This window comes from Empidonax traillii, unplaced genomic scaffold (genome assembly GCF_003031625.1).
Source record: "Empidonax traillii isolate 1590-97213 ecotype Southwest subspecies unplaced genomic scaffold, ASM303162v1 scaffold477:size924519, whole genome shotgun sequence".
Classification (NCBI taxonomy): Eukaryota; Metazoa; Chordata; class Aves; order Passeriformes; family Tyrannidae; genus Empidonax; species Empidonax traillii.
The window spans coordinates 440776-463994 of NW_020955670.1; the positions used below are offsets into that span (position 1 = coordinate 440776).

At 37.0% G+C, this 23219-nt stretch overlaps 1 protein-coding gene across 3 annotated transcripts in view; it reads right to left on the minus strand.

Moving 5' to 3' along the window:
• Positions 1-23219, minus strand: part of SYT1 (synaptotagmin 1) — a 357422-nt gene that overhangs the window by 29607 nt on the left and 304596 nt on the right. The gene's annotated exons all lie outside the window — the stretch shown is intronic.

A 23219-nucleotide genomic window follows, 5' to 3' on the forward strand; every position in this document is an offset into this window, starting at 1 on the left:
TATAGTGATAATGAATCACAACAGGGGCACTGCTTCAGATATTGTAGCACAGTATATCCACCAGACCAGAACAACTACCTGCTGCATTAGGATAATTCTGACACTCCTTTTTTCCTACTTTTTTTTTGGTTTCGTTTCCTGTTTATTTTATCTGCACTCAGCTTTCTAATCTAAGTAAAAACAATGATAATAATTTCCTCTTTGATAAAAGCTCTAGTGAAATCCCAATTTATTTTTTAATCAGTCTACTTGTTTCAATTCAGATCAATAATCAGGTTCACTAGACGTGCCAAGAGCAGCAAGTAGAAAGGCATACTTGCTTAAATTTGAAAAAGTCAACCCTAAACATACTACCCAACATCTAAAATATCAGGAACAGTCCTTGAACAAGTGATATGACATACTTGGTTGTTCGCAATAATGGGATTCCCTTTGTTTTAGACCTGGTCACACTGCTTTGCATTTGGCCGAATTATTTACATCTGTGCTGAATTTATGTAGAGCCATGCATTTACAGTTCGGTAGCACTCTTTCACACACAGCTGTATGACAAACAAGTCTTCTATTGAACTAGAAAATCAGGTTCATGTTCATCCCTAAACCAATTCCCTAATAATGATTTTTCCATCTTGCAATCTGAAGTTCAATTTAAGGACTGAGGAGAGATGAAAACTGTATTTTCCCACATGAGAATTTGTCTCATTCAGATCTAAGCAACAAAATACATGTTAGAAATGTACTGTCTTAATTTATATGTGAATAACTTTTTACTCATTCCTTCTTCCTCTCTTGAGGAAATTAGTCTGTGTCCCCTTCCAGCATCTAAAACCCCTACCCTATCTTCCACCAGATAAGTAATTTACTGTTGAGATTGTAACCTCTCTTTTGCAGTCTACTTCTTATGCATATTAGGCACGACAGATGCTGCATACACTTTTCAAACCCTTACAGCATCAACCTCAAGTCCGTAAGAAGGCTGTTTAGGTCTAAAGTCAGCAGTGCTTTCCAAAATGATAGAACCTATGGATATGTATCTTCTTCACTATGTTAGATATACTACAAATGCTGCACTATCCATTGAAAAAGGATACTGTTCCAATGTTCCTGCTGAATACTGTTGTAGGCATTTAAAAAAATTATGGCATCATTTTTGTAAAGGAATCTGCTAATATACTACTGATTGGATTTTATACTGGTGTAATTTTCTTGGCATGTCATCTGTCAGAATTAATGATCATACAACTATGATCATAAAATGTTAAATTAATAAAATATGTTCTAGGAACATGGTTTAATTTCTCTTTGAGCACTTATATAAGTACTTAAGGATGCTAAAACTGAACTTTATCAAAATATCTAAAAGAGCCCTTTTCTTTAGCAGAAACAAACAAAAAAATATTAGTAGGTGTTTTCTATACTTCCACAATACACTTGTTACAGCAAAATGAGCATTTTTATAGCCATTTAAAATGCTTAGGTGGGACAGAGAATGGTAGTATTTTTAGAATGGTTAAAACATTCATTAGTTCATGAGCACTCTCAGCACCAGAGCATATTAGTCCAAAGGCTGTTGTGTTCTAGTGCTCTGTGACCCTGCTCCTAGCTTCAGCTATCTGCCATACATAAGCCCAGGTTGTTGACTTGCGTTTTCTAACATATTTTGCCCTCCAGGCAGGCACTCTAGGATCTGCTTGGTTCAACAAATAGAGTAGCCTGAACTAAAAGAATCTTCTGCTATTTCCTAATCTTATTTCTCTTAGTCACACAGTAATATGAAATTTTTATTCTCTATACTTGGAGTTTAAGTAAAGATTGTAATAATTCTTAAAGAGAAAGTCTTTCTGTTCTATTAGAAATTTGCCCATTTATAGAAATAATGAGAAGAGTCTATTTTAGCTGTTGGTCATCTTCTTGATACATATTAGAACTAAAGACTTGTGGATTTTGCCTTTTTCTGTTTTCCTGTTGTTTGTTTCTTTATTTTTCTTTTCAAATTACTGGCACCAAGCTCTCAAGTTTCCCTTATACTGGAAAAAATGCTTTTCCCTAACTTTCAAGGTTGTTCTTTTGAAGCATATGATTATCTGGAACAATGCTCTGTTCAAATTGATGTTCAGAAGTTTCCTTGGAGGCTCATTTTGAGACTGATTCAATTTCAGAAAGGGATTGCATATACTTTAGCACTGGACAAAAGCAAACACAAAAATTCATACTGCCTTTTTTATCTGATTGATACTTGTACTAGCATAGCAATATTTATGACATAGAAGCCAGAATTTACTCACAGCTGGAGGCTAGTATTCACAGCACTGCTAGTTTACCATCATAAACTCTCTCTTTACACAGACTGAGTTGGAGCCTGATCCACGACAAAGACTACTGTGCACAAATAAACAATAACATGACCTCTGTATGAAGAATCAGAGGCTAAACTGTTAGGATAATGTCAACTACTATTGTGTTGCACAATTTGTTTTTCTGTATAAAGAAGACAAGATGTTTTTATTTTGCACTTGAACAAAAGCATTAATTAGCAGCTCTCAGAGTTATGCTTAGTTTAATCCAAGTTGGGCATGCAATATCCATATTCCAGACCATCCATGGATCACTATTTGAGGCTAAGAATCAGTTGGAAAAGGAGAACAGCCAAACAGTATTTCAAAATTTTGGTATTAAACACCCTTTATCCAAACAAAGTTATAAAAATATTGTCTGCATAAGCCAGGAGAATGTCATGTAAATGTATCAGATAAAGTGACACACTTCTTTCACACATACCATAAAACCAGAACAAACATGATAGACTGTTTTTTACTGTTCCAACTCTGTGATGGTACTGTAAATATGGTATATTAAACTAACATGATAAAAAGGTGGACATAGAGTTGTTTAAAATAAAAGTGTTTTTATGTAAAAAATTTCATTCATGAGGAAATTCGTAAAGTGATAAAAGGATTCAGCCAAAATAACTGAATTGCATATAAACTGGCATCATTACTGGAGAAGCCATAAAAATGAGAAAAGGAGGAAAACATGCAAAAAGTATTACAAAAAATGGTTTGCATGAATTTCCATAAAGCATGCACCTAGCCAAAATAGATGGGAAAGCATTTGCTGTTCCTGGTAATAGGCAGTTTTCTTACTGTGCTTAAAAATACCTGGAAATCAGCCACAGTGCAAGCTTCTACCAGATGCAAGTTACTGTTGCTCAGAGAAGTAACAAGTTTCCACTATAAACTTAATAATATACTGAGTCATGAAAGCACTTTAATTTCCCCTTCCTCCACCCCAATCCTGCTGTTGATCACACAAGAGACAACTACGTGGAACTACTTTTTAATGTTGGATAACAGTACTGTATGGTACCAAGCACAGGGGTAGAGATGTGATTTTTGGTAGTTTGCCTCCAACTCATAAGCCCCAAGCAGCCGTTAACACGTAACATAATTTGGGTTTCTCAATGTTACTATAAAGCACGATATATAAATCTCACATAAACCTTATTTTGCTCTGGTAATATAGTCACAGTCTTGATTTTTTTAATCTCAAGTCAGAAATTTCCAGTTGTTCAGTTTAAATACCATCAATACTTCACAAACTAGAAGACTGTCACTTAACAAAAAACTCTGCATCCATGTTTAATAATTTGATGTATACATATACCGATACCACACCATGCAAATGTCTTGTAGGACTGGTCATATATGATTCAGAATTCTAATTTAATATTGTACAGAGGGTAGGTTTATTAATTTTTTCCAGAATGTCAGGGTTATAAGAACTACAGATTATTCTGATTTAGGAGCAGAGTGGGAGCGAGGGAGGATGACCTGTTCAGCAGCACTCCTGCAGGAGCATTACTCCCACACAAAGGATTTGCATCGTATTACAAAAGCAGTATTTTCAGGGTTTTATTTACTACAGGAATAGCTGTATACTATAGATTATTGACCAAAGCACTGAGCATAACAAACTGGAACCCTCATCTCTGCTCACGTTTTCATTTGTCATAGCTATCAACCTTTTATGTTCACTTCCCATTATTGCTACAACAGGTATGCTGCTAAATACATATTCCAAAAAGTCTTACATATTGCATGATTAATCATAAGTCATGAAACACTAGCTTCACAATACTGTACCTATTACCTGTGTGATGTATGTAATCTCAGGTACCCAAAACACCATCCTGGCAGCGTAAATTTCCTTAGATATAGCTAGTGTGATTCAGTGACATTTAGCCAACTGAAAAGTTTCTGAAAAATATTTTCTAATCATTTGACAAAGTGCAGTTTGGCTGATGCCCTTCACCACTACTGGATGATTCATAGCCGCCTACCTCTGAAAAGCATTCACAGAAATTGCTGTTGCTTTTCTGTATTAAAGAGAAAGGACTGGAACTGATTTATCTGGAAAATGCAAACCAAATGCACACAATTTGGAAAAGTAGATGGCACTACCTACTCCTAAAAGCATATAGTTATTTTAAACCTACACTTACCCTAATGCAAAGCACTCCCTCCCCCAAATACATGGCCATGTTGCATACTCAGATCGATAGCAGATCCAATGCTTCCAGTTCAACCAGCCAAGGTCTTCAGTCAGGACCGTGGCTTTGCAGAAGAAAAATCAACCTGAAAGCTAGAAAGCCATTCTGCGCTTTGGGGAGTGTGTAGATTGAACCCTCTAGGAAATCCACAGTTCAGCAGCCTGGACTGTAAGGTCTTCTCCACATCTCCTCTGGGAAGGAGGGGAGTGTGGCAAGGGCTGCAGGAAGAGCATGCTGTCCTGCTTGCTATTTGCTTTCCTGCAGGCTTACAGAGCTCCTCTTACTGCCAGAGAACAAGCACATTCATTGTATGACTGCAACATTTTCTGTCCACAGCATGCGAACAGACAAGCAGGGGACACCATCTCTTTGGTTGTGTGATGAGCGTATTTTCAGTTCCATGATGGGAGAAAGATTGGAGAATTTAAGCCCTGGTGTGCTCCCATATCAGGTGAATAGTTCCTCATTGCTGCTTTAAATTACAGACTTCAAGATTTTGGGAGAGCTGTGAACATGTGAAAGCTGCAATGCAGTTATTTTTTCAGTTTCCCATCTATTTTTGCATTTCAATTTTTAAATTTTCTTGTTACATAAAGCGAGCTTACCCCCACCCACTATTCAACATCCTTAATTTCATATCTGGTTTCCCTCTCTCCCCACCCCCCCTTATTACTAAATCTTCTCCCAAAATAATTTTGCCTTTTTCTAACTTTGAGATATTTTGTTTAGGGGGCCTTCAAATACATCAATTATCTCGTGACTGATCTCAGTTCTCTCTGAAGCTTTCCTATATTATTAATTTCACTCAGCTTAAATATTTTATCTGATTTCAAAAATTTAGCAACTAACACCTCATACTGCTGTACAAAGTATTTTCTTCCATACATGCACATCAGTTGACTCCATGTTTTGCATAACTAATAATACATATCTAAAAATATATGGACTTGAGATTAATCTGATCTGTAATAGAACCAATCTGTTTGTCTTTAAATATGTTTGTATGTGGTTATGGCATTTGGGCACCTCCTATGACTAAAATCTAATGGTAAATTAATGATACCCATAGAGAATTGTCAGGCTCCAATTACTTGTATGCTGTTGCTGTCACTAAACTGAGTAAATAGTCAGTGTTGCAATATAGAGAATGGAGACAATGTTTTGTAATGCAGATCCCAGTCCTGTGCATTAGCATAACAGTCAAGAGTATGAAGTGTTTATACTGTGCTAACTTAAAAGAACAAGCTGAATTCCCATGTAATACACAACTAATAATTACATTGAAAAGGCTGTAATTAAAGCATTATCTGAAAGCTTTCCAGACCTACGGAATCCCAAAGAAGGAATGGTCAATGTCAAGTAAAAATAAAATTAAAAAGAATTTGATGGAAATCTTAATTAAAAGCGTGTCAGAACAAATACATCTCCCTTTATGTCCTGAAGGCTATTAAATTTCAATATGACAAAGTGCCACAGGGCGTGAATGTTAAAGATTCAGCGCTGTTACAGACTCAGTGCTGGTTTCCCCAAAGCCCTTTTTGGACCTGTAAACTTCCCGTTTTGCATCCTGATTGCCGGTAGCCTCTGGAATGTGGCAGCGAAGAGACTGGTATTACTGGTTCCCATCCCCTGACATACAGACTGCATTACCAGTACCATTTGCAGGATCTGTGTGTGAGCTTCTGGGCAGCTGGCAAAGATAAACAGCAGTACCATTCCATCCTTCCGTCTTCTCTGCACTGAGATTCAGTGCACATGAGTGACCAACCGGAGCGGGCTAACCACTGAAATGGACCCTGGTTCTGCTCCTGTTTGGCAGGAGAGCAATATTAAATTGAACCAGCAGCAACCAGGACAAGTCCACACTGTCCTGAGAAGAGTGGGCACTAACTCTCTCCTCCCAAAAGGAAAACAGAATCAATGCTTGAAAATTTCCCCTAAAAATTTCCCCTACCAATAAGCTTCTTACCTCATCCTACTCTAAGATGGGACATGCTTTTTCAGACCTATGTTTTGACCACCGAGGAGGAAGACACGGGGAAGTGCAAAATATATGCTGCAAAAACCTCAAGCATTGTTAGGCAGAAAGTACAAAAAAACCCAATCTAAGCTGTCAAAGAAAAGTAAAGTAGATAGCTTTTATTCAGTTGTTGTTTAAAATTAATAGACTAACACAACTGAAAATCACTGTCATTTCCATACCTTGGTATTTTTTTGCAAACATAAGGTGTATCTTGAAAATTTTTGGATAACAAAATGTTGAATAATTCATTTCCCTATTATAAAAGTCTACCAGAAATGGAATCTCCAAACCAGTGGCAAAACCCACAGAGAAGAAACTCAAAAAGTCATTACAGCACTATATAATTACTTGATGATTTTATCACTGTGTGTGTCAGCAGGAACAAGAAAGAGACTGCTCTTCACAGAGACAATTCTATCACAACAAGGCTTACAAAGATATTAATGTAAAAGCTTCTCATTGTCTGAAAATCCTTTGCCATGGCAACTTAAAATCAGCTGCTTCCAAGTGATTTTAAAGCTTAACCATCCTTCCTAACCCTTGAGCTTCAGACCTGGTATTTCAACCACAACTAATAAATCTTCCAAAGAGGTGTATACATTATCTCTACAAAGACCTGCATGACGAGCAGGTCCATTTACCTTAAAGGGACAAGTAATCATTTTGGATCTCATGTGTGGCAGAAATTATTGTATCAGGAATCCTGTCTTCAAATCACTCAAACTCTTGCACATGCACTCCCAGAATGGCTGGCCTGCTGAGATGTTTTTTGCATTACAATGAAGCTGTGTTTCATCAAACTGTATTTTTTGCTACTTTGCACTTGCTGACAGTATTGATCCTCTTATCATCTTCAAGGATATCTGATAAGAATTATCTGATTCAATAGGAGCTTAAGACAGTTTCAGCTACAGATGTACCAAAATTTGCTTTGAAATCCACAGATGCTCCTCTGTTCAGTTGCTGAGACTGATTATGAAGATAAGCTGAAAAAAAAATCTGTTACAAATTCAAACTGGAGGATTGTGTACCTCAATTTCTGGGAATATAAAAACCCGAAGAGTACATTTTCAGCTGTGAGTTTTTTACTGTTGGCTAATGGTTTTCAGGCTTGCATACCACTGGCAGTGACTGTAAACAAGTTAACCCCCCTGAGTTTGACTCTACACATTTGATAAGGAGTGCTTAACATTTCCTGTTCATCCACTATATTCCTGATTCATGCTCAGGTGACAGCAGAAAAAACATTTAAAATTCTGCTATATGGCTTTTGTGAGAACATGTTTAAGGGCATGAGTATGACCAATCTGACTGGAGGTCTTAATTAAGTATAGCCATGATACAAATAATATACAACAGTCTCAGGGAAGAAAGGGATCTGAGCACAGATGAAAGAAGGAGGGAAAAATAAGAGAATTCAAGACTTACTATTGTTATTACTGCTACAGGAGCACTCAAAAAGTCCCTTTTAGTTGAACATTGGCTCTATATGATAAGGGGCAGTCCTGTCACACACTGGAGATGATATGAGTGCAAACAAAGGCACAAAGAAATATTCTCCAAGGTCAGACTTAGCAAAACATCTTTACATATGGTCAAAATCCAAGTTATTAGTAAATCTGGGAAAAGTCAACTTCAGGGCTCAAAGTAGCATTTAGGTGCATACAGAACAACACTGGCACATCTTGGGTACTGCAAAGAGTAACTGTAAAAACAGCTTACACATATATGTGAGAGAACATAGCTGTCAGTGTTTTCTGGAGAAATATTTTTTTGTAAGTGCCCAACAACACATCTGTGCATCTCCCACAGAATATGTTCACTTAGTCAGCCAATGTGTAAACATTTAGGGATATGGAAAAGGGCACACTTTAGATCCCTCTGGGATGCACTCTGGTTGGCTCAGCTCATCCTTAGCACAAACCGAGAGGTCGTGACAGAGCTCTGCACAGAGCACAGCCTTTGCAACCTTGGTAAAAAAATGTAGCTTCCCCTGCAAACGTAGAAGGTCGTTCTGAAGACTAGGTTTTCATGAGCAGAACATGCACCAGGAAAGCAGGAACTCCAGTCCTGTTTCTATTTAATATGAGGTATTTTAACCCTCCACCTTCTCCAAGCACTTCCTGTCTCACCAGGTATAGGTTTGGCTGGTGACTAGGAAATGAAACTCTTTTCTCAAATCTAGACACAAGGAAAGGAGAAGGCACCTGGGACAAGGACACCTGGCAGGAAATGTCTTGACTTTGCAAAGCACTGGTTAGGACACTTAAGTGGATGAGGACAGATGATGGTCTCTAGTCTATGAGATTTTACTTCTCTGGGATCATGTAGGCATTTCATATTAGGAAGTTATGAGTTAAAGCCCACCTACAATATATACACTGAAATGGGAACCAGAAAGCAAGATTTCTCCAAAGGTTCAGAGCAGAAGCTACTCCTAAATTAGTCACATTCCCACGCCACCAAATCCCCAATGCCTCATGCAACGGCATTTGCAGAGCCATTTGGAATATTAACATTTAGAGACTCCCTGAGAAATGCTAGTGGTACCTTTCAGACAAATACAGTTGAATTTTTTTCTCTTTTGTTTTTTTTTTGTTATTGTGCCTTAGAAAGTAAAGTGTACTTATCAGTCTAAGCTCTTCTTAAAACATTTGTGTCACATGGTTCATTGACATCCTGGAATAAGCTCCTGGACAAAAGAGCTCAAGGGAATGCACATTTTTCTTCTGAGTGCTCCCTTTCAAATTTGGTTTTTCAAGTCACCTGATAGATGCCTAAATTCACATGCCCTCTGTTATCTTCCTATTGACTGCACATCTGAGAGACCCAGGTAAGTGTTAGCTTAAGGTCTAAAGTATCTATTAAGCCTATAGTATTAGAAAATATTTTTTTGAATTTAAGTCCTCTAATTCACTGAAAAAAACATTAACAGCTTCTCTGTGCTGTCAGAGCTGCGTAAAAGAGTTTTGATATAACTAAGACAACAACTTTCTGCTTTTAACTTCATCAAGGCTTGGTCCTGAATTGCTGATTCAGTGAAAATTTGGTCTCTCTGACTGACAGAATGAGGAAAAGTTGATAAAAGTACAGTTTAAAATGTATTTAAAAGCTTAAGTATGGATGGGATTTTCAGAAGTACACAGCTAAGCATCTTTCAGAAAACTACTGAAAATCCTATCTGACTTCTAATTCTGTATCTTAAGAGAATTAAACAACTATTAAAATGCTAGCCAAATTTCTACACTCCTGGTTGTAAAAATCACTGTCAAATTCACTATTTTACTTAGTAATTTTCTTCCACAGTTAAGCGCAAAATTGTATCTATATGGTTATTCATTCTATTAAAAATCATCTGCCTAATAAGAATGCCACTTTTTTGGATATGCAAGAGGACAAATAAAGATGTACCAATGGTCTGTTTATGCTTGGAAGAGAAACAAATCCACCCACTGGAGCTCAAATTAATGAATTGTCCTTATTTGAAATAAAAAGGATAGCAAAGTTCCTGCTCATTTTAGTAAGGCTTGCCTTACCTTTCATTGCCTTTAATTCATTATTATTTTATCTATTGAGCTTCATGGCTATAACAGAACTGGAGGCCTGATGTCAGCATATGCTGTCAAATCTGTTTCTGTAAAGTTTGGAAATATGCAGTTGAACCAGTTTAATGCTCCAGTGTACCAGGACTTTGGAGCTGAAAAGGCAAGCTGTACATGGATTTAGTGTGGCTACTGAAAATCTCGTGCTGTTCTACAATGGTTTGTGTTTTATATGACATTGTCAAAACTGATGTGACTGTGTTAGCTTGCCCAGTCTTCAGTAATGCATAGATGGCAACTCTCTGCATCTTTTATGAATCCAAAATTTCTGCCTTTCTGGCAGCTCACATGCAATTTCTCTCAAAAACTTTTCACTGTAGCTATTTAGGGTTTTTCCCATCTTGCCAAGTATCTTTATCATCCTAATCTGATTAAGTCATTAAGTGACATAATGTTTTTTATATGCCTTATTTCTTCCATTCTGATTAGTTTGTGAGACACTAATTGCTGCATTTTTTCTCTTTACAATGGCTTGCAGATCATTTAGGAATATGTGCTTTTCAGACTACTTTATTACTCCCATATAAAATTCACATAGAAGTTGTTGACAAGAAATAAAACCCACAGACAGTGATAGGTAATGTTTGTTGTTTCCTAGGGGCAAAAAGGTGGCATTCATTAATGCACAAGCAGACCAAACATCTAGCAGTAGACAAAGCCTTTACTAATTCTGTGGCCACGTAGATGCTTAAACAAAACAGCATTAGAACATCCAAAATATGAGTTCTATCACCCTTTACATAATAAAACAGACACTTCACCTAACGGAAATCTGAAAATAAACCTTATTGGTATGTTGTGAAATGGCAAAATCTATCTCTGTGCGTTACAGCTGGTTTTCAGTTCTCCAGATATGTGTGCAATTTGAGAGACAAGGAGGAAAATAAACAGTCAGTGTATGTGGAAAGATAAAACTGGCAGATGGAGAAGCTGACTTTTATGCTTTTGAGAATAAATAAAAATCAACAGAGAAAAACAAAGGTAAAAAATAAAAAAAACTGAGCACGAATGCTTTGCATCTGACCCGAACATCATCTTTCAATGAAACAACACTGGAATTAATACAGAACACTATCATATACCATATGGATGCTTGGATCTTTGCCAGAAAAATTGCACCATCTGTCCTTTTACCAAAAATGACTGAAATGCTATGAGTTTCAGCAACACCACCATTCTTATCAATATGCCAGACATGATCTTGACTAGCAAAATACACTTCTCAGCCTAGTAAGACCAGCAATGGTCCCAAAACAATGCTTGTAACCAAGTCTGACCCAAAGATACTGAAGGATTATTTAATTATCGTGTCACACTTCAGAAACCCAGGTCAGTAACATAAAATATGATCACTATTAATGTATCATATTCAGAAGCAACTTAGAGCTCTTCTCTCTGGTTACAATATAACTTAATTAATATTTTAGACAAGAAGTCCAAGCTCTTCCACCTCCCCCATCAGTCCAAGCTGAGCACAAGAACTTTATTTTGTCTGTAGATGGCAGTGCTATCAATTTACTTACTTCACTCTGTTATCAAACACAACATAAACAGCCATAAACCACACATAGAACATGCACTTATACCATGCATCTATCTCGTTTAGTAAGCCTGATTGTTATAAGTCAAATGAACAACAAGAAAAAAAAAAACAACCCACAACATTCCCACAGGGTTCTTCACTTTTGAAGCCTATTTCATGGACATTTAACTCAATTTCAGGAATATAATTGAACTAACAGTCTGTTTTCTCAGACAGGATGTCCCTGGCTCCATACTATGTAGGCTGGACAGATGCCAAAGCAGATTTGATTGTAACTCAGAGTATTGATGAAAAATGACTGGGCTGATCTGAAAGCAAGATGCATGTGCTGGATGGGTCAGGCACCAAGTGGCTGATGCCTGTCTTCCCTTCCATTTAACCTATCAGGATTCAAATACGCTGGAACTGTAAACAAAGAGAAAATATAGCAAACAGCAAATAAACAAGAAAAGCCAAAGTGCTTATCCTCCAAATGCTCTGCATAAAGCAAACCTGTATACAAAGGCAGAGCAACAGAATGCTTGGCGGACCATGCTCTTTGCTGAAGAAAGATGCCAGCAGCCAACAGAGACAAAACTTCATTTCTAAAATTGGGGTATAGCTTAGGTTATTCAGATTCAGAAGAGGAAGTAATGGAATGATTTGGATCATCAGAACGATTGAAGTAGCTATCTAGATTTAAAAAAAAAAATAAAATATTTCCTTTATCCAGAGATCAGAAAGAAAGAAAAAAAACCCAGCATGTGGCAAGAAAATGAGAATACATTTAAATACGAATCACCAAAGCATGGTTGTCATGCCTTTTTTTTTAAATTTGAGTTCCCAAGGAAACACAGTGTAGGTAACTATTCTGTACCAGCCTGGTGACTGACTAGCCCCTTTCCATACCTGTTTAGTATATTGGCCAGGATCACAGGTATCTTAAGGATATTAAATTCCTAAAAGTTTTGTGAAAGTAGGCAGTCAGATGGAATACAGAAAGACTACTAAATATCCCTATATAAGCTGAAAGCTCCAGCATGGTCTCACGTCTTATTACACACCAGAAAATACACTTGTGAAAGAGATACTATGGATGTTCAAACTGTGGAAAAAAACTTCAATTGAAGCATGTATTTTATTAGATATCAGAATACCCAGTCACACTCCAAAATTTAAAGGAAATCATGCCTTATAATTCCACTGCTCACAAAACTGTATTTTAAATTACCAGAGGACTGCTGTTGGCCTTGGGCTTTTGCCAGTTCTTAATGCAATGGAACATTTAATCAATGCAAAACCTACCTCAAGGTTGAAAAGTGATCAAGTCACATCCTCTGCTACCTCATGGAACCTGAAGATGAGGACCACAATACCTAGATTCCACAGCAGTTGGTATTTTATAACATCACTGACATATTAGTTACACAAAGAAAAGTATGCACTCGTGTATGTGAAAGATGTGATTGTATGAATAATTTAATTTATAAGCAAATGATTGCCTGTGCTTTGTTGTGGATTTTCTTACATTACTCTGTATTGTTGTGAGAAGAACTCAAACCTTGATCAAAGACATAAAAGCAATCAATGCTCAGATTAAACAAAAGCAACGTCTATCTCATACTTGAGTCTATTTCTTGATTAATTCATGTCAAAGAACTCAATCAGTAGGAATCACTCACTTGCTCTCCCACAGGGACTACCAAACATAATAACTGAGCAGAGCAGCAGATGGAAAGATTATTCCTGTCAAGTGCTAGTTTCCTGACCAGAATCCAGAGAGTAACTTCCTGAAGTAGATGTTTCTTAGCAATGGGGTGCTACATATAGTCTCCAGCAAGGACTGAGCCAGTCCCCGACTTCCACCATCCAGGTCTGGTCTAATACTCTTTAAGCTTGCTTAGCCCCAGGGAAAGTGACTTTGAATAAAAACAGCAGAAACCTCTCCCAGAAACACCTTTACTCACACAGCTTTCCAGATCCCAAATACTTTATTTCTCAAGTAACATGCCCTTGTTTTAAATTCGGCCCCCCCCTCCCCTCTACTTTTTATCCAATGAGGGAGCAGCCTGAATTAACTTAGCTTTCAACCAGCTGAAACAATTTGCAGCACAAGACTTGCTTATGCTGTCATATCCTTACATAAGCATTTCTTCACATCCCACATAGTCAGGACTCCTGAACTCAAAAAACTTGTTATGTTGCATGCTCTCATAATCACTACTTTTAGCACCCCTCAAATGTTGACAAGCATGTGATGGTTTGCTGATGGGAAGAAACCGATACAGCTGAGTACTTCAACTCAGCTTCCTGGAACTTACTGCAGGAATGCATTCCCTCACAACAGTGTTGTGATGAGACTGGCCCCGGAGCCAGCTGTACTGCAAAGATTTCTGGAGAGACTCAAAGAGAATTTAAGATGCTTTTTTCTCACTAGGGTTCAATCATGACATTATCATATTCTCTCCGCTGGAAAGGTGGATTTAACCTGCAGACCTGTATATGTAAAGTGTTCTGTGATACCACTGGGAATCTGAAGAAAAAGAGATCCTATGAATTGGCCTTGATAGCTGAGATTAAACAGAACCCCTTACTTCTCTGACCTGAAGCAATTCCTACAAAGATGCTGCTGAGCTGCAGAGATTATATTTGGATCCTGAAATCCTCATGTGACACTACTTACAGGACAAGAATTAAAATTTGTGTCTGCCTGCTATTAAATAATGCATAGCTTTTATTAGATCATGCATAGCTTTTTAATGTATATCTCTATCATTATTTGATTTTTGACAAACTCAAATCTGACAGAGATTGTATTGTGAAAAGGTTCACAAAACCAGATCTTAGAAATCCTCCTTTCTGCCTTTAAAAAAAGAGGTAGAAAACAGTGGGTGGGATTCTTTATGACAGATTTCTTTTTAGGCCTGTTTGGTAAGAAAATCTCTAAATGTTACCCATTTCACATTGGTCAACTGCATTACATAACATTTGATCTTTGCAGTCAAATAAAGAATTTTGTCTGTCCGTGCACATACTAGACAGATGCTATGTGATCTGAGCTTTATTACTGGCTTTCCCTAACTAGAGTTTTACTATTCAGTAATTATTTCATTAATATCTAATGTGATGAGATGCAGCAAGAAGCCCCTGCACAGAAATCATTTTGATTTAAATAGAATGAAAAATGTTGCTATTTGTAAACTTGAAGACAGCTCAGCAGAAATGAAAAGAATTTATGTGGGGAATGAGCAATAGCATATTCATCAAGAAGACAGAAAAAAGATAACTTAATAAACACAAGAGGACTAGAGTTACTGCACTAACAACTATAAAATGTCAAGAGTTGTTCCCTTCATACTACCAGCTTTACTATTGTCTTATGTTGGTGATAGGTGCATCAGTTGAGAGAAACACAGCTGGCTCCATCTCATCAACAAGATTGGTACAACGGAGGACAAAACCCCACAGTTTTTACTTTAAAACCAACCATATTGTTAAGGGAGTTAAAAAACCAACAGATTCATCTTTAGCTTTGTAAAACAACTGCTTAGCACTTTAGCTGTCTTAAATAAATTAAATATCTAAATAAAGGTGTTGCTTGTGTAGATCCTTCACTTATACCCAGCTTATCTTCCCCTTCAACACATCTGAAAGTTTTACAGAAGTCACACACATACGTTAGTGATGATAAAGAAGACACTTATTAAGACAGGACTGTGTTGACTTTCACAGCTAATAAATAGAAGCACAAAAACGATAGCCAGGAAGGAAACATGGGTAATTCTCATCTCTACCACACATGAATTTCTTTACAGGGGAAAAGTGGCATTTCTGGGCTTTGCTTTTCTACCCTGTTGGCAGCTAATCTCCAGTTAATCACCCTTGCCCCCTGCCCCACTACTGACTCAAATAGAACAAGGTGGGACTAAGGCAGCATGGCCTGTGCTGAAGAGGAAAGAACAGGGCTCAAATGCTGGCTTTTCTACCTCATGAAGAGCATCATGGAAGTAAAGTGAAAGTGAGGGATAAAATATTTGGAAAGAGAATCCCACTGAGATTCATATCACTCTACTGAGACAGACAAAAGGCACAATGAGAAAAACTGAATGTTGGCATCTCACAACTGAATATTATAATCTCAGTCAGCAACATGATTATATTTCACTTCTGTTACCTCAACGAGGGTAATGCGACCTTTTTGTGGAGCTGCATAAATAGAAGAGAGGGCAGGACTCGATTTTCACCTTTAGTTAGAAAGGTTTTGGAAAATAAACTTTGGAATTGGCAAGGGGAAAACTTCCTTTTCATTTTTGCTGAATAGCATTTCGCAGCTGCCAGTGGAAAGCTTCACTTCCCAAATGTGTGAACAGATTTGAACAACTGTTACCCATAAAGAATATACGTAAAGTAACAATACCAAGAAAGAACTAGAAACAACTGTTTTCTTATCTTTCTCCTCACACTGAAGAACATGCTTTGTTGTCACAGACATTTTCAGCACAGTGTACTAGAGGAAATGTGCAGTTCCCTTCTTAGCATACAACTCCTGCTCCTTTTAGGAGTAATTCAGGATCAAGGGTCTAATTTCTGAAATGTTTCTTTCCACTGAGATGTGCACACGAAGGAATTACACATTGGAAACAGAGTAAGAAGGTCTATAACAAGTAACCACGTAAAGATCTAGCCAAAACTAATTATCTTTTTACCCAGATGGGATTAAACAAACAAAAGATGCATGTGGGATTTAAAGTAATGTAAAAACTTGATTTTAAAATTGTTTCTATTTCTTCAGAAACTCCCAGGAATTTCCTCAAACCTCAACTGCATTAACAGTGTAATAAAATGCTCATCATGCTGTCTTAAAAACTGTATGACTTTACACAGTTGTGAAAACGAAATAGCCTCATTTATCCTTTTCTTACTTTCTGTGCACATTTAAGCACTTATCTAAACTGTATTTATAGAGATGAAAAAAGTACATTTTCTTTTTGAATTAACTTTTTTTTTCTTCAAGGCCATTAAAAAATGATATAGGCTGCAATTTTCAGAGAGTAAAAATAAATTAAACTTACTTGTAAGAGAACTGACTAATTTCCCTAAGGACTCCAGACTCTATCTACAGTATTTCTACATCCATTTTACAGCCACTCACATTGCTCTGGCATTCTTGAGGAACTTGAAAACCTAAAGCATTAATTACTTATATGAAAATGAGATAGTTAACACATACATTTTCACATTTGCTTAGGGATTGCATGATCTAATAAAAACTTACTATAATTTAATCAAGGAGAAACATACATAAAAACACATACAAAATTCATTATTTATATGTGGCTATTCAAATAAAAGAATAAGAAGTCTTCCTGCTCTTTGTTTTGGGGAAGGGAAGGTAGGGGGATTTCAATAGAAATGACAGAAAATGGTAACTTGGCTGTCAAGAGTCCAACCAGGTGGGTGCTGACCACCTGGACCTTTGGTCAGTGTCTACAATTAAGGAGATGTACACATGAAATAATCTTTTCTTTCTCAAATCAAGAAGCTGTTCATATAGCTCTTGAGACAAAGCACTTTTTCAGCACAGGGATTGTCCTAAGGTTTCTCAGAGCAATGCCTACAGGCTTTGTACAATTTCACTGGCAATCAGCAGGCATGGTCTCTTTTTCCTCATTTTAAGAATAGGAGAACAAAAAGAGTAATTTGACTCTCTTTCTTTGTAAGAATCACCAAATTTGATGGTTCATCTAATACAATATATTGTTGTGTGCAATAGCCTGTAGCATATGATTCAGCAGAAACTGTGTACTCACTACAAAATGGACAATTACCTGACAATTTCCCCATAAGTCTTTCCAAACTGCCCTGGAATATGAGAGTCAATGTATCCTTTAACATGGCTTCTGTGATGAATATACTGTAGTCTGGAATATATTCCCTAATACCTTACTTATCTACTGAAAGAGGACCATTTCAGACAACCCCCTCTACTTACTGCCCAGTCTTAAGGAAATGTCACCAACAGGGACGTTCTTTCAAGCAAGAGAGAAATATTTTCCAGTGATGGTGATTTGGTGACTGATGCCCTCACCACTGTAGGAGCCCACAGCAAATTTACTGCAATGGTGTGAGACCACTTTGCAAGCATTAGAGAGATGTATTGTTGCAGCCATCTACTGTTAGAAGTTCTGTCAGCACAGAAGAGACTGAGATACTACATGATGTAGAAATCCTCACAATAAATAGAGATTTTAAAATATTTGTTGGTATTGATCTCTGTTGGATTCCTTAGGATTAGGCTAATTGCAAATGCAGCTGTTCTAGTGGTGATGTTTGGTTTTTTTTTTTTTCTTTTGTCTTTTAATATGGGTGTTTTCTTTTCCTTTAATACTCACTGAGTTATGCTTACAATATGGCTTATAGCAAGACCATGGCACTAATGGTGTATTTCTCTTCCCGTAATATTGCATTTGTGTTAGCCAGCTTTTAAGGTTTCTTATGTTTTAATGAAGTTATTAAAGTGAATGCTCTGACTGCATAATTCATGAGCATTCATTCTGTCTTCAAAGAGCTGGTCTCTAAACAATTTTTATTTTTTCAATTCTTTTCTAAGGCATCCAACAAAGCCTTTTGAATTTGAATGCAATATTTAAAAATGTAGAAAACTAGCTGTATTTCTGCTGTAGTACCATTTGGTCCCCAGAGATGGTTCTGACTTAGAGTATTTGCTTGGCAGATACTAAGAGGTGCTGTGTGTTTTCTATTTATAACTCATAAATATTGAGATTAGCTTTCACACATAATGGGCTTGATTATGGCTGCTTTCTCTTCACAATTATAACTGCAGCTTTCTGTAAAAGGAAAAGCATATGGATCCAATGACAATCCTCTTCTTGCAGTTCTTCCTAGGCATTAATTTGAAATAAATAGTACAATTTAGGGTCTGCTGTAATATCTGTTACCTGGCAACAGTTCCTAAGGCAATACCTGAGCCCATGCCTCCCCCTTGAAACTCTGGGTCTGATTGGGGGGGGAGTGATGAGAGGCAGCAGTGGTGAGGAGATAAGAGGAGGGTATATTGCTTGCTTCTTGGATACATTCCTTAAATAGATTCACTGAAAGTGAAGCATACTAAAATAATACAAAGAGAACAAAACCACATTAGCTTTCAAATATTTTTAGAAGAATAAACCATACTGAAATTAATCCTGAAAAGATGATGCGTTAAGGCTTACACTTATTGTCATCTACTAAAAGATGACTTCTTGATACAAACCAGTCTTTCACCAGAAATATGTGGAGCCACTGAAGTTCTTAAAAAAAAACAAACCAAAAGTAAAAAAGGCACTTAAGCTGCATGGCCTGAGTGGCTCAACACCCATAACAACAGTCTGTTCAAGAGCCAGTCTCAGCCCCTTCTGATGATTCAGAGGAAAAATGCTTTTCAATGCATTCAGGTAATTTATTTCAAAGATTGGCTTAGTCAAAGCAGAGAAAGTTGATGGAAGTTGAAATGAAAGTTTTTATTTTATGTTAGGAACAAAACTGAATGGCTATGATTAAATACACGGAAATATATAGAAGTGTCTGCAAAAATGTATATATATATATATATTTGGAATTTTCCTATGTAATAAAAAGCAGCACTATATTTATCACACAGGCTACATTTAGCTAACAGTCAGATGTGCTGAGGGTTGAATAACTAATTTTTCTTTTCAAAAAAAGTTAATACAAAAAAGGATTAAAATGAATTTAGATAAAATTTTTATATTCATTTAAATCTGTACCTGAAACCAGTATCACTTTGATTTAAAATAATATTTCATAAGAGAGCTGCAGATAATTTGTGCTGTCTTTCTGGAGCAGAAAGGATTGTAAACCCAAATAAAATACATAACTAATGCACAATCTTTGCAAACTGAACAGTATTAGTGAGCTGCATTGTGCCCTCATTGATGAATTAGCTGAATTATGTTTCTAAAGTCTGTTTGGAGAGATTAAACTGCAAACTGGTTTTGAAATATTCCAATTCTGCAAATGAAAAATGAAATAAAACCCAAAACAAAACTAACAGGGTAACCTGGGAGTTTAAGCTCCCTGTAAAACCTAAACTTCTAAGTCTTGTAGACATTTTGGGTGAAGGATGCTTATAAAGTCACCCAAGATGACCAAATTCAGATAAATAAAAATAATCTCTTTATAGCTTAAATTCCTACCTATCACCTGCCAGATGTCAGATTCATTAAAAATGCATTCAAATATAATTTAAATAATTAAAATATCATTTTAGATTGTGCAAAATTGCTTCCCAGAGGCCTTTCCTCACCAGAAGTAATAATTTTCACTTGTCCTGGTGACTTGATGAGCTCAGGCTAATAGTTCCAGTGTTTGAGCCAAGGTTTGCTCTAGTCACAGCCTGATGTTGCAATTAAGTTTAAGACCTGGGAGTATATTGCTCAGATGGGTGGTATGATTTTGTTACAAGAAGTCTAATGAATTTGATGATTAGTTTGTTGTCTTTTCTTGTCTGTTTCCACAGCAATTTATGTTTGGCTTTTGATTGCTAATAAAAATTATGGAAAAGTTCAAAATGATGGTGATAAAAGTTTTTATAGAGGTGTCTTTCCCCGCCTCCCCCAGCTCTAGTAACCATTAAATATTGTTTAGATGCTGACTAGGAGGAAACCCTGTAGAAATGCTAGAAAATGTAGTGCTCTCAAGCTACTTTGATCTTTCTCTTGCTCCGCATAATGTGATGCTTCTGTAATGGGGCTCTCCATCTGCATAACATAAATATACATGTTAAAAAAAATCAAGCATGTATTTAAGCCCGATTGACCACAGTTACGGACACAATAAATTTCTAATTAGAAATTCAGACGACTACGGAGCCTCAGTGACTGTTTCTTTCTGTTGGGACTGGAGATAACATAAACGCTACAGCCTCCCACATCATTGAGGTGCAAAGGTATAGCAGACATTTACTAGCAACAGTAATACTCAAGATGTGGAGAGAAGCAGCCAGAAGGAAGCCACAAAGTCGCCCACCACTGTGCTGTGAATGCTTGGCAGCACTGTGTCAGACCTCCTGCAGGAGCCTGGGCCTTGCTCCTCTCTGTGAGGCAGGGAAACTCCCCAGAGAAGGCATAAAGGCTGGAAGCAAGGGAAAGCAGAGCCCTTTCCTGCCTTCTGCTTTTTCATCATCTTCTCAAAAGTAGGTGAAAATAACAAAAACACATGTTCCAAACTCAAAAAGATATTTTTTGCCTATTTTTGACAAACATCAAAGATTATTTCCCCCCATCTCTGTCAACTGCATAATTTTCACCTCTTGCTAATGGCTTTCCCTTGGTGACAGTAAGTGCTGTTAAATATATAGGTAACATTCAGTTTGAGACCACATTTGATTGTTAACATTTTCCCACCTCCACCACCATGCAAAACTTTCAGTTTTGCAAAATGAAAAGCCATTTTATTATCTAGAGAAAATAACAAAACTAGTGGGAAAGCATTTGCTAATCAAGATGAAATCCTGTCACCTTCATTACTACTTAGAGAGTAGGTATTATTTAGTGTGACTAATGGCAACAGAATCTCAGCTTGATTTCCAAAGTTGTTTCTGCATAATTTATTCAAAAGATAAATTCCCTAATGAAAGATACTGGATCTACTTTAAACCAACATCATTTCATCTATAATTACTGCCCCAGGAATACTGTACTAACTGCCATTTATCACTGTCAGAGACTTCTGAATTCCTGCTACAACCATGGTATCCCATTGGGTTTGTTTGTCTCCAAGAGAACACGATGTTTCTAGTTTGGCATGGCCCTAAAAAGGAGAACAAAACCTGTCACTCCCTAGAAATATATTTAAATGTCCTTTTTGTGCATTCAGTACAATGCATATAATGCATTGTGTTGGAAATAACTATGAGGAAATGAATGGGGCTGAAGCACATAGAGAAGAGTAAGCCCCATTCATTCCCTCATAGTTATTTCCAACACAATGCATTATATTTTTTATCTAAAGTTTGTAGAAACTCTTCAGTTCGTTAGTGCTTCCCCAGCCCCTCTCTTTCGTTTCTTGAAAGCTGAGTACCCATTATCCATCACATTTCTAACAAAGTTTGGAAAATAGATGCTCTGGCTCTCAGAGCTATACTTCAGTCAAACCATCCCCCCACTTTGTCATTATAAGAATCAAATTTTTTGTTAGGAAACCATTAGGAAGTAAATGTTCTTAAGAACATTATTTTGCAATTTGTTCAGTATGAGTGTTAGGGAAACTATTAGTGGTGAATCCTAATCCAGTGTCCATTTTGGACAAGAGCTAGACTTTATTGAGGTAATGACTACAACAGCATTTGGATGTCTTTTACTTTACATCTGTTGCTCTCCAGTGGATGAATTTAGAAGCAAGTAACACAAAAAGATAACTGGTTACTGATAAAACACTTTGTTCTCCCTCACTTTGTGAAAGTCCTCCAGTTATGGTTCATCAAAAAAGGTAAACAAAACCTTCAGGCTTGCTTTTAGTAAGTTCCCATTTCTCTGTTTATTTTGCATATAACTCTTACCTCGTTCTAAGATTACAAGAAAAATAAAAGCAAACCACTTTTTTTCTTGTCACTTGCTAAATCAAAATCAGCAATTACATCATCTGTGTACTAGTGGCAGCTGTAAAAATTTTCAGTTCAAGAACTGTACTGGAAATAGCGTCATTCTCAATGGTGGGCAGAAACTGTTTCTTCTAAACAGAAGGCATACAAAATAAGATTTTCTGGGAAAGACCTCACCTTATAGAACATTTTGGTTTCAGTTAACTGGCAATTTAGACAGTAATTTGTGTCCAAATTCCAGATGGACCAGAGAACATAAACCAGGTCCCTAGGATGCAGCCTTGATGCCACCTGTGCTGACTGCACCCTATGCCTTATAGATGGCAGACATCATGTCACTCACGTTGTGTACAGCCTTACCCCATGGAAAGAATATGAGGACTATTTGTAGGTACTGAGAGTGCTGGATCTATCAGCCTCACTGACTACTCCACGTGCAAGACTTATCATTTTGATTTCTGGTGTGCATGCAAATACAGAGCACTCCTAACACTGTGCATGGAAACAATTGCGCCTCAGACCTTCAAATGTAGAGACAATTTTCCTAGCACCTTAAACAGCAGTCAGCATGGTGACCTATGGCGAGTTCCTCTATTATGTATTATCAGTGACATTGCAGTGAAATGCTCACATTTTGTGAGATTAAATAGACAATAGGAATTGTAGTCAGATTTTTTTCTCTTGCCTGAATAGTCAGTATTTATCTCCAGGCAACAGGAGAGAAGAAAAGTACAGAGAGCTTGTACTGTCATCTGATCGTTTAACTCTTCAGACCTTGTCTTGGAATGGAATGCACTGTATTCTGATATTCTTTTTCTTTTTAAGCTAGAATGAGTTCTGATACACTTAGTCATGCCCTAACTTTCAAGGAAACACAAACCATGTTTTTCAGACAGGGAAAC